At 42.8% G+C, this 12,134-nt stretch overlaps 2 non-coding genes across 2 annotated transcripts; both read left to right on the forward strand.

Annotated features, from left to right (window-relative positions):
* Nucleotides 1-1,549: 1,549 nt before the first annotated feature.
* Nucleotides 1,550-1,713, forward strand: LOC114238868 (U1 spliceosomal RNA). Its single transcript, XR_003624127.1, has one exon. It is a non-coding gene; the product is annotated as a U1 spliceosomal RNA (small nuclear RNA).
* An 887-nt stretch (nt 1,714-2,600) lies between these two features.
* Nucleotides 2,601-2,764, forward strand: LOC114238869 (U1 spliceosomal RNA). The gene has a single exon (XR_003624128.2). It is a non-coding gene; the product is annotated as a U1 spliceosomal RNA (small nuclear RNA).
* The last annotated feature ends 9,370 nt before the right edge of the window (nt 2,765-12,134 follow it).

The following is a 12,134-nucleotide window of genomic DNA, read 5'->3' on the forward strand; positions in this document are numbered from 1 at the left end:
AAAAAAAAGAATTTAAAAAAAAAAAGAAGATGTGGTACATATATATAATGGAATATTACTCAGCCATAAAAAGGAACGAAATTGAGTCATTTGTTGAGACGTGGATGGATCTAGAGAATGTCATACAGAGTGAAGTAAGTCAGAAAGAGAAAAACAAATATCGTATATTAACGCATGTATGTGGAACCTAGAAAAATGGTACAGATGAACCGGATTGCAGGGCAGAAGTTGAGACACAGATGTAGAGAACAAATGTATGGACACCAAGGGGGGAAAACTGCGGTGGGGTGGGGATGGTGGTGTGCTGAATTGGGCGATTGGGATTGACATGTATAACGTGATGTGTATAAAAATTGATGACTGATTAAAAATTTTTTTTAAAAAAATTATCTTCCTTTAGCCTCCCCATATATGTTAGTTTCTTTTCCACAATTGTCGCTCTTTGTTCAACTTAATAGAAAAACATTTAGGTTTCCACTTCTTTGGGCCTTCATTTCCTTATGAGGGCGCCTGTACACTTCTGTTAAATAAATGTGTATGCTTTTATCCTGGTAGACCATCTATGCCAGTGTAATTTTCAGGCTGGGCCGGAGACCCTAACAGAGGGGAGGCCCTAACAGAGGAGAGGTAAAGTTTGGCTTCCGCACACCACCAAGTCCTTGACACCCTAGTTGCTGCAGAGTTATTTTGCCCAGAGAGCCTAGCCAGCAAGGGCAGAAAGGAAAACAGTGTGTCATGTATTTTCGCTGTCCAAAAAGAACAGAGGAGCGCTCGGTTTGTTACCAAATCCAGGCCAGGTGCTGCTTTCCTTTGCGCCGAGCATGCAGAGGCTTGAATCTTGCTGAGGTCGGATTTGCGTCCCCAACCGCACGGACACCTGTCCAGGAGTGGAATGGCCTGGGTCGGGTGAGGGGCTCGAGGCTGCGTTTGACCCGCGTTCTCCTGTTCAGCTCCCACAGAAATCTTGTGAAGTAGGCAGGCAGTAGTATTCCCACTTTACACTTTTGGGAAATGGAGGTTGAGAGAGACTTGAGGGTATGACCCAGTCCCATAGTGGAGCAGCGAGTCAGGCTCGCAGAACCGACAGTGCGGCCCTCTTCCTCTGAGGGTCGCGCGCCACCGCCGCCCGCAACTGCCCTGCCCGCCCCTGCGGCGCAGTACTAGGACGCGTAACAAATCTACGCCGTAATTTTTGCGTATGCCTGCCAAGACAAGGAGTTGAACAATCTTTCCAGCTACACTTGTCTTTGATCGTCTTTGGGGTCGGCACGAGGCATAGCTAGAGCGAACTGACCTCTTCTCCAAAAGCAGTGACGTCGAGTGACAAGAGGCGGGGATATGTAGATGAAGGGCGCGCCGCCTGCTGGTTCGATTTCATTCTTCGCGGGGCAGAATTTACGCTGAACGTTCAAAGGATGAGTCTTAGTCAGTGTCATATGAATAATCCTGCAGTTTCCAACCAAAGCCCTAAAGAACTTGGAATATAACTGACCATAAGTATATTGTGTGCTGAGTTCGAGGGTGAGGTGCCAGGGTTGAGTTACAATCCATACTTACCTGGCAGGGGAGATACCATGATCACGAAGGTGGTTTTCCCAGGGCGAGGCTTATCCATTGCACTCCGGATGTGCTGACCCCTGCGATTTCCCCAAATGTGGGAAACTCGACTGCATAATTTGTGGTAGTGGGGGACTGCGTTCGCGCTCTCCCCTGATATGGAAAAGTTTAAAGAAAAGTGTGGTTTTGTCTTTTGCTGTGTGGTTAGTGAGTTAGTGTTCTTCACTGCTTTTGTAGTTGTTATTTAGATTAGGTTTGTTGTTACAGGGACTCAAATGTTCTTGGTTTTTTGGGCGTGGTTGTGTGTTAGTTTTGCCGGTTTTAATTTTTTTTGTTTGAAGGTATTTTTCATTGTGTATGTCTTTTCACTTGGCTGAGAGCGTCCGTCACTGCATATCCAGTGAGTTACTGTTAGCTTTATTAGGGACTTAAAAAAGCTGAAGTTCTTTTATTACTCTAGGTGGTGGAGTTTTATGCGGTGCTCTCTTATTTTCCGGGGGGAAATCTGTGGTTTTCTTTTGCTCTGTTTTTGGAAGTCCACCGATTAGAACTTTTTGTATGTCGACATGTTTCTAAATATGAGTTTCTATTTTACCTAGGCGGTGTTTGGGTAATTCGGTATGCCGTTACCCCACATAATTTCGAAGCTTTAATCACATGCGTAAAATCTGTTATGACCCAGAAAAAAGTAACATTCACACGTTGCGGCGACTAGCATGCGGCCACCGCGGAGGGTTTTGCACTGTTTAGCCTACCACACCAACAAAACCCGGGGATAGGTTTGTCCGGCGCAGAAGGATGATGTCACTAAAAGTGCCTGGAGTATGTAAATAAGCGCAGTGTCTGCTGGTTTTGTTCACATTGTACATACATTTGTTATTATTTTGCAAATGTTCCGGTATACGAAATGTTTTTATTAGGCTTTTATAGTTTGCAGTAATTTTTATTCATAAGTGAGGGGCTAGAGCGTGCGTGAAGAGAGTGACCGTAAGTGTGAAGTGTTTCGTATCTCAGGGTGAGGTGCCAGGCGGTTTAAGCAACTCATACTTACCTGGCAGGGGAGATACCATGATCACGAAGGTGGTTTTCCCAGGGCGAGGCTTATCCATTGCACTCCGGATGTGCTGACCCCTGCGATTTCCCCAAATGTGGGAAACTCGACTGCATAATTTGTGGTAGTGGGGGACTGCGTTCGCGCTTTCCCCTGATGAGTTTAGTTCAAAAGTAGAATTTTCAGTTTTTCCGTTTAACTACTCCTTATAATACACGCTACTGCGCTTAATGTTTTTGTTGTGCTAGGGTGCGATTTGGGACTCGTTTTTGTGTTTTGTTGTTTTTAGAAGATTTATAAGTAACGTATAGAGTTTTTTGGATAATTAGTTTAAAATAGGGGGAAATTTAGCTCGCAAAATGTGAGAGCTGAGAAGTTTTATGTCGTGAAACGAGAGATTTCGTTTTTGAGACAATACACGGTAATATTTGTTAGTTTAGTATTTATCGTTCTTGTAGAATGCTGGTGTTACATAAAGGAGAAAACAACCAAGTTTACAGTAGTGAAATGTGTTTGTAGGTGGAGTTCAGTGTGAGTTACCCGACTAAGTAATTGCAAGAGCTGTCTTGTTTTTTTAAAAAAAAAACGTGCTTTAGTAATGTTCAGACCTGTTCTAAACCCTAATACTCCGCAGATGGCATTTTTATGAAGTAGGATGACTGGAAAAGAAAGGCAGTAAGAGTCAAAGTACTCAGGGAGTGGTTGTTAGCATGTAAATGATTAACACAGCGGAAGCCCTAATTCTCAGGAATGTGCATTTTCTGCAGCTTTAGGGAAAAAAAAGAAGAAAACGTATGGGCTTGGGGTTTTAAATTTACTTGTATTATTTTGAACATTTTATGTCAAAATGTAGTCATCATGTATTGGTGTAAATGCAATTAAATAAAAATTTTTTAAAGGTTGAAAAACATTAAAATCACCAGTACTAAAAAATAAAACCAGAAGTATTGGTGAAGATCTGGAAAAATTGGGACACTTTTTTTATTGCTGGTGATAATGTAAATGGTCCAGCCACTCTAGCAAACAGTATCGACTAAAAATTTATTCACAACCTACCCGAAAGTTGAGTTTATGTTTTATTCGGCGGGAATTTTTAAGACTTCAAGCCTGGGAGGCAGCATCTCAAGTAACCCTGAGAGAACTGCTCCGAGGAAGTGAGGGGGCCAGCCAGGATATATAGGAGTTTTGCAACAGAGGGTAGATAGTCTGAACGTCAGAAGATTGTTGTTAATTAAAGAAAAGCAGATATCGCAAGGTAAGGAATTTAGTGCTCTTCTATGAATGGGAGGATGCAAGAGTCTGGGCTCACCGAAATCCTTCCTTTGATATGCACCTCAGCTATCTGGGGCCAGTATCCTGTGTTTTCATATCCTGAGTCAGGGCTCACCCTATGGAGTGACTGCAGTCTGATGGCTACTAGATGGCAGGTATTCTCTTCCTTCCTGAGTTCCCTCAGGGCTCACTAGCTCACCATCCGCGGTGGCTGCAATCACTGACGTCTGTGACATCCTTTGTTTACTGATATGGCAGGCAGTATTCCATTTCTCAACAGTATGGCCATTTCTCAAAAAATTAATCCAACAATCCTACTTCTGGGTATATACTCTAAATAATTGAAAACAGGGATTTAAAGAGATATTGGAACACTCATATTCATAGAAGCATTATTCACAGTAGCCAAAGGTGGAATCAGCCTGTGTCCATCAATAGGTTAATGGATAAACAAAATGGGGTGTATATACATAGTGGGAAATTATTCAGCCTTAAAAAAGGAAGGATATTCTGAAATATGCTACAACATGGATGAATCTTGAGGACATAGTGAAATACATGAGTCACAAAAGGACAAATAAGTGTTTACACTTACGTGAAGCACCAAGTGTAGTCAAATTCATAGACACAGAAAGTAAAATGGTGGTTGCCAGGGCCTGGGAGGAGGAGAAAATGCAGAGTTAGTATCTAATGGGGTATGGAGTTCCAGTTTGGACAGATGATAAAAATTCTGGAGATGGATGGTAGTGATTGTAGTACGACAGTGTGAATATACTTATGCTACTGAACACTTAAAATTTGTTTAAAGTGGTAAATGCTATGTATATTTTTACCACAATAAAATAAAGAAGGAATAAAGGCAGTGTTACATACAGGCGAACATTCCAGTGTGACAGAGCCTGAAAATGCACATTGGATTTGTCCAGGTGTGAGAAGATAGTGGGGGACTTCCCTGGTCGTCCAGTGGTTAAGAGTCCTCCTTCCAATGCAGGGGACGTGGGTTTGATCCCTGGTCGGGGAACTAAGAGCCCACATGCCGCGGGGCAACTAAGCCCGCACGGTGCAACGAAGAACCCTCACACCACAGCTAAGACCCGACGCAGCCAAATAAATAAATAAAATTTTTTTAAAAAAGAAGAAGATATTGGGGGCTTTGGCCAGGAGCCCACTGTCAGGGGTATGGGGGAGAATAACACACTAGCAGACCATTCCAGCTGAATGGATGAATGAATTGGAGATAGTAACTGTAGACTCCTCTTTCAAGAATATTTTCCACTTTTTTTTAATAGATTATTTCAATGGGTGATAATAAGCACTTTTTATTTTTTTAAATATTTATTTAAAATATTAAACTTTTTTCTTTATAATTATTAAAACATCCCATGCCTTTACTAAACTAAAATAAAACTATATGCATATTCATATGCCATATCTAGCTATTACAGAAATTTATTTTCTGAAGGTTCTGGAGGCTAGAAGTCCAAGATCAAGGTGCCGATAGGGTCGGGTTCTTCTGAAGCTTCTCTTCTTGGTTTGCAGATGGCCACTCTCTTGCTGCCTATCACATGATTGTTCCTCTGTGCAAGTGCCCCTGGTGTCTCCTTCTTCTTCTTATAAGGACACCAGTTGTATTGGATTATGGCCTCATTCAAACAGCCTCATTTTAACTTAATCACCTCTTTAAAGACTTTATCTATGTAAATCAAATAGAAATATGCTACTCGTTTTTAATGCCTGGATATAGTAGGGAGGCAGAAAGGGGGGTGGGGTGGGGAATGGAGGTGGGGAAGGAAAGTTATAAAAGCTTCAGCTCATATTTAAACCAAACAATATTTTCTGAGTCACTGTTCTTTGCTTAACAATGTTGTGATTACTAGGATGCTATAAGGCACTGACATGGCTAGTAACAAGTACAAAGAAAATAAAGTTAAAACACTCAAGGTATTAGCATTTCCACATTTTATCAGTAGATAAATTAAGAGGGGGTTACTTCTCAGTAACCTAAAAGCCTCTTGGCTGGGGAAGACCCACAGAATGTGTCAATCTTTCTGGTGTTTGTTTCACTTCACCTCATATCCCGCCCTCTATGTCTCTCCATGGATCGCTCAATTATGCCCCTGATATGCATGCTTGTTGATTCATGCAAATGGGGCTTCCTTCTCTTATCCACTGTCCGTGGCATACCAGCCTGGTGCCACTTGTCTGCCCTGCTAGACCAAGCATTGTGATGACAGTGATCCTATTTTAGGTGACTTACACAGAACCTGTCACCTGTGAGACACATGGTAGGTATACCACAATCACTGGTCAGGTGTGGCTGCTACACGTGGGAAGTTTAAATTTCTTTGCATGGTTCTTGTGTGCACAGTAGCAGCTAACAACTACTGAGAGCTCCTTGGTGCCAGGCAGAGTTCTAAGCACTTTACAGAGTTCTAAAATTTTATTTAACGTCTCAGCAGCTCTCTGGTTATTATTACCCCCATTTATAGATGAGGAAATTGAGGCCCATCAGTTATATAATTTCTCCAAGGTCACACAGTTAGGGAGGTGACAGAGCCAGGACGAGAACTTCAGAGTCTGAACTGGGAACCCAACACACATACTATCTACTTTCCTACATAAATGACTGCATTTGTATACTAGCCTTTCAAAGTTAATACCCTCCTGGGAATTCCCTAGCGGTCCAGTGGTTAGGACTCCGTGCTTTCACTGCCGAGGGTGTGGGTTCAATCCCTGGTCGGGGAACTAAGATCCTGCAAGCCACAAAAAACAAAACAAAAAAATCCCACAAAGTTAATACTCTCCAAATTTTCTTAATTACTCAACAAATACATGTATTTCTTTTTTTTTTAAAATTAATTAATTAATTTATTTATTTTTGGCTGTGTTGGGTCTTCGTTTCTGTGCGAGGGCTTTCTCTAGTTGTGGCAAGCGGGGGCCACTCTTCATTGCGGTGCGCGGGCCTCTCACTGTCGCGGCCTCTCTTGTTGCGGAGCACAGGCTCCAGATGCGCAGGCTCAGTAGTTGTGGCTCACGGGCCTAGTTGCTCCGCGGCATGTGGGATCCTCCCAGACCAGGGCTCGAACCCGTGTCCACGGCAAGGCAGGCAGATTCTCAACCACTGCGCCACCAGGGAAGCCCCACATGTATTCCTAATTTTACTTTTTGGTAGTCGTCACTTTTTCACTTCAAGGAATTGATGGTAAGTATGTTGAGTTCAATTTCAACAGTAACATTGAGAATAAACTTTAATCTTGTAGAATTTATTTTTACATTTTTTGCCCATGCCACGCGGCATGTGGGATCGTAGTTCCCTAACCAGGGATCAAACCCGGGCCCCCGGCAGTGGAAGCGCAGAGTCTTAACCACTGGACCGCCAGGGAAGTCCCTAATCTTGTAGCATTTCAGTAATTGTCCCCTAATGCTGTTCATTATCAATGAAAATGGACAAGAAGTGAAAGAAATGTGAAAGAATCAACGTTCTTTCCTTGCATTTCTGATTCAGTTAGAGCATGTTGCTTTCTTTTGAAACAGGATGTCTCGGGCCGTTCATCTTCCAGTCCCCTGTCCTGTTCAACTTGGTTCGTTAAGAAATGACTCCTTGGAAGCACAGCTTCATGAGTATGTCAAACAGGGGAACTATGTGAAAGTGAAGAAGATTCTTAAGAAAGGTAGGCACCGTATTGAAATGGCAGATGTGACTTGATTCACATTACTGAATAACATCAGAAGGAAAACCAGGTACATCATAAAACTGTGAGTTCTTGGGGAAATTGGAAGTTAAATTTAGAAATGAGATGTTCTCTACCAGTGCAGTCAGATTGTTCAGTAGAGGTCTTAAATTGCTGGAGGCTGTTTTGTTTTGTTATGTGCTAAGGAACTATAAAGTCTTCCAACCGTTAGGCTCCTAAGGGTTTCTCCTCAGGCCCCAGCCACCCACCTTAGATTCTGCCTGATTCCCTTTTCTCCTTCAAATCTACTCTGCCCACTGAGTCTTCTGAGGCCTGTGGTGGAGAGAAGGCCAGTTTTCACAGCTCTCTTCTTCCTTGCTCCTTAGAGGCACTTGGTACTTTTGTTTTCAGGGTGTTTTGTTTTTGTTTTTGTTTTTTGCTGTAGGCTATAGGCACCTCAGCCTGTAGAGCAGACAGAAATAAGAAACATAGCTCAGGCAGTCTTCAAAAGCACAAACAAACAAACACAAAAAAACATACACAAACAAAACCTCTGCTGGTATTTGCCCCTGATCTAGAGATCCAGACCTGCTTTTTCTAGAATAACCAGAAGACCTGTTAGATTCCCCGTCTTCCTTCTTAGTATTAAAGGGAAGGCTTATAAGGCTTCTCTCAGCTGGTTTGTGGAACAGTCAGGGTGACCTAATTTTTCTACAGTGTTTCTCTATTTGCCTCAACAGTATTCCTGAGGACTTCCAGAAAGGTAACACCAGTTTTGTTTTGTTTTTAATAATTATTTATTTATTTATTTTGCCTGCACTGGGTCTTAGTTGCAGCATGCGGGCTCTTAGTTGTGGCATGCATGCAGGATCTAGTTCCCTGACCAGGGATTGAACCCGGGCCCCCTGCATTGGGAGCATGGAGTCTTACCCACTGGACCACCAGGGAAGTCCCGTAACACCAGTTTTTGTAGGACCCAACTACCCCAAAAACACTTCTCTCAAAAACTTTTCAAGTGCTTCTGGGGTCTTCCCTGGCAGTCCAGTGGTTAAGACTCGGCGCTTCCAATGCAGGGGGCACACGTTCTATCCCTGGTCAGGGAAATAAGATCCCACATCCTGCGCAGTGTGGGCCAAAAAAAAAAAGGTCTCAAGGGTTTCCATGTACCACCCCTAGAATCTATAGATGAAGTGGCTGATGGTGAACTCAATTTATTTGAAAGTTTCTGTTTTCTACCCCCTCAAAGATTTTGCACTTTACCTCATAACACATCCATGTCTTAATATAAAAATTGATGTTCAAGATAGGTATGCTATGACTTCTAGTGTCTGTCTATCCACATCCTCCAGTATCAGAAGCAGAGTTCTAGGACATTTTTTATCTCCTAGACATCTCCTGAACGTTCTGCATCTTCAAATTCTTTTTTTTTAAACTCTTTTTTTTTGAGGTACGGTTAATATACAATATTATATAAGTTTCAGGCGTACAACATAGTGATTCACAAATTTTAAAAGTTATACTCCACTTATAGTTATTGTAAGCTATTGGCTATATTCCCTGTGTTGTACGATATACCCTTGTAGCTTACTTATTTTATATGTTGTAGTTTGTACCTCTTAATCCCGTACCCCTATTCTGCCCCTTCCCACTTCCTTCTCCCCACTGGTAAGCACTAGTTTGTTCTCTCTATCTGTGAGTCTGTCAGATTCACTAGTTTGTTTTATTTTTAGCTTCCACATATAAGTGATATCATACAATACTTGTCTTTCTCTGACTTAACGCATCTTCAAATTTTTGACATTGAACTAGAGCAGGGGATGAGGTTGACAGGTATAACTGGGTATGAAGCAGGACTTCATCTGTGCCTGGAAATTTCGTCTAAATCCTCAGAGTGAAGAACAAGGGGTGATAAATGCCCCCACAGTCTAAAGCAAGGCTTCTTAGGAGATGGCCAAAATGATCTTGGACCTTCAACTCCATCACCCACGTCAGGCCTATCTAAGAGAAGGTGATGGGGCAGCGGCAGGATTGTCAGTGGAAAGATTGTTTCAAAGGCATTCACAGGAATAGAATGCTGTGGCTTTTCCCTCTTTCCCAGCCTCAAGCCTAGTAAGAGGCCATTCAGGTAAACCTCATGGAGATAATTGTGATGCCTACAAGCAGGAGAGTTGGGAGCCTATGGCCCAGCCTGCTGAACAACAGAAACATGCCAGCCCACCCCAGCTGCCACCAAGTTAGCATGAATAGAACCTGGCATGTTGCCTGGAATTTAGGGGTCAGGAGGACTGCCATCTGCCTCCTACCTGGAGCAGTTCTTGATGGCTGGATGAGCATAAGAGATCAGCTTTTGGAGTAGCCATACTTTCATCAGTTGTGGGGTAGGTAGACTCTATGCAGGGTAGCTGAGCCATCTAAATGGACCTCATCTATGAAGGAAGGAAGAATCCCCACAGAGAGGCTGGAGATGTAGCAAGAAGTCAGCAGAAATGCAAACCAGAACTACATTGAGGTATCATCTCACATTGGTCAGAATGGCTGTCATCAAAAAGTCTACAAACAATAAATGCTGGAGAGGCTGTGGAGAAAAGGGAGGGAACCCTTCTACACTGTTGGTGAGAATGTATATTGGTACAACCATTATGGAGAACAGTATGGAGGTTTCTTAAAAAACTAAAAATAGAACTACCATATACCACTCTTAGGCATATATCTGGAGAAAACTCTAATTCAAAAAGATACATGCACCCCAGTGTTCATAGCAGCACTATTTACAATAGCCAAGACATGGAAGCAACCTAAATGTCCATCAACAGATGAATGGATAAAGAAGATGTAGTACTTATAACTGGTGGAATATTACTCAGCCGTAACAAAGAATGAATTAATGCCATTTGCATCAACATGGATGGACCCAGAGATTATCATACTAAGTGAAGTAAGTCAGACAGAGAAAGGCAAATACCATATATCGCTTATATGTGGAATCTAAAAAAATGATAACAAATGAACTTACAAAATAAAGAGAGTCACAGACGTAGAAAACAAACTTTTGGTTATCAGTGGGTAAAGGGGATGGGAGGAATAAATTTGGAGATTGGGATTAACATATACACACTACTATATATAAAATAGATAACTAATAAGGACCTACTGTGTAGCATAGGGAACTCTACTCGGTACTCTATAATGACCTATATGGGAAAAGAATCTAAAAAAGAGTGGATATATGTATATGTATAACTGATTCACTTTGCTGTACAGCAGAAACTAACACAACATTGTAAATCAACTATACTCCAATAAAAATTAAAAAAAAAAAAAAGAAGAAGTCAGCATGAGAGGGCAATGGCCTGCATTAGGGTGGTGTGCAGTGGAGTGGAGATACCTGAAGGACCCACTAACCCCTCCCACAAAAGGGCAGGCATTAGGACAAAGCCACAGGCAACGAAGAGCATCAGCTAAGTACAAAGGCCTTTGCCCCTTGTCATCTCATTGGTTCTCTCCCTCCTTCAGCTCTGGAGTTGTCAGAAACAGCCCTGAGATCAGAGGAGTGGAAGAGCAAGGAAGAGGTTTTGATTTCAAAAGGACTGGGCAGGGAATTCCCTAGTGGTGCAGTGGTTAACAATCCGCCTGCCGGGCTTCCCTGGTGGCGCAGTGGTTGGGAGTCTGCCTGCCAATGCAGGGGACGCGGGTTCGAGCCCTGGTCTGGGAAGATCCCACATGCCGCGGAGCAACTGGGCCCGTGAGCCACAGCTACTGAGCCTGCGCGTCTGGAGCCTGTGCTCCGCAACAAGAGAGGCCGCGATAGTGAAGAGGCCCGCGCACCGCGATGAAGAGTGGCCCCCGCTTGCCGCAACTGGAGAAAGCCCTCGCACAGAAACGAAGACCCAACACAGTCAAAAATAAATAAATAAATAAATAAATAAATAAGACCCGGTGCAACCAAATAAATAAAAAAAAAAAAAAAAAAAAGAATCCGCCTGCCAAAGCAGGGGACATGGGTTCGAGCCCTGGTCCGGGAAGATCCCACATGCCACGGAGCAACTGAGCCCATGTGCCACAACTACTGAGCCTGTGCTCTAGAGCCCGTGAGCCATAACTACTGAGCCTGCGTGCCACAACTACTGAAGCCTGCATGCCTAGAGCCTGTGCTCCGCAACAAGAGAAGCCACCTCAGTGAGAAGCCTGTGCACTGCAACAAAGAGTAGCCCCCGCTCGCCGCAACTAGAGAAAGCCTGCACGCAGCAACAAAGACCCAACGCAGTCAAAAATAAATAAATAAATAAATAAAATAAAACTTTAAAAAAAAATAAATTAATTAAAAAAAAAAAAAAGGACTGGGCAATTTATTACCTGAAATGAGGCTGTGCTTTGACTGCCTCAGAGTGACTGAAAGAGTACGGGATCTGCCTGAGGTGCCTTTCAGGAGAGGGGCAGCAAGAACTAACTGACAGAGTGTACTTGAGGGTAGTAAAAGAAAAGTTGTTTCCTGATTGTATCCTGCTTAGTTCATCCCATTCAGAAGACCAGATACTACAGATTATATGAGCTCTAAAACCCAAAGGATGAGTTCCAGAACCTCA

This window comes from Balaenoptera acutorostrata, chromosome 20, assembly GCF_949987535.1.
Source record: "Balaenoptera acutorostrata chromosome 20, mBalAcu1.1, whole genome shotgun sequence".
NCBI classification, from domain to species: Eukaryota; Metazoa; Chordata; class Mammalia; order Artiodactyla; family Balaenopteridae; genus Balaenoptera; species Balaenoptera acutorostrata.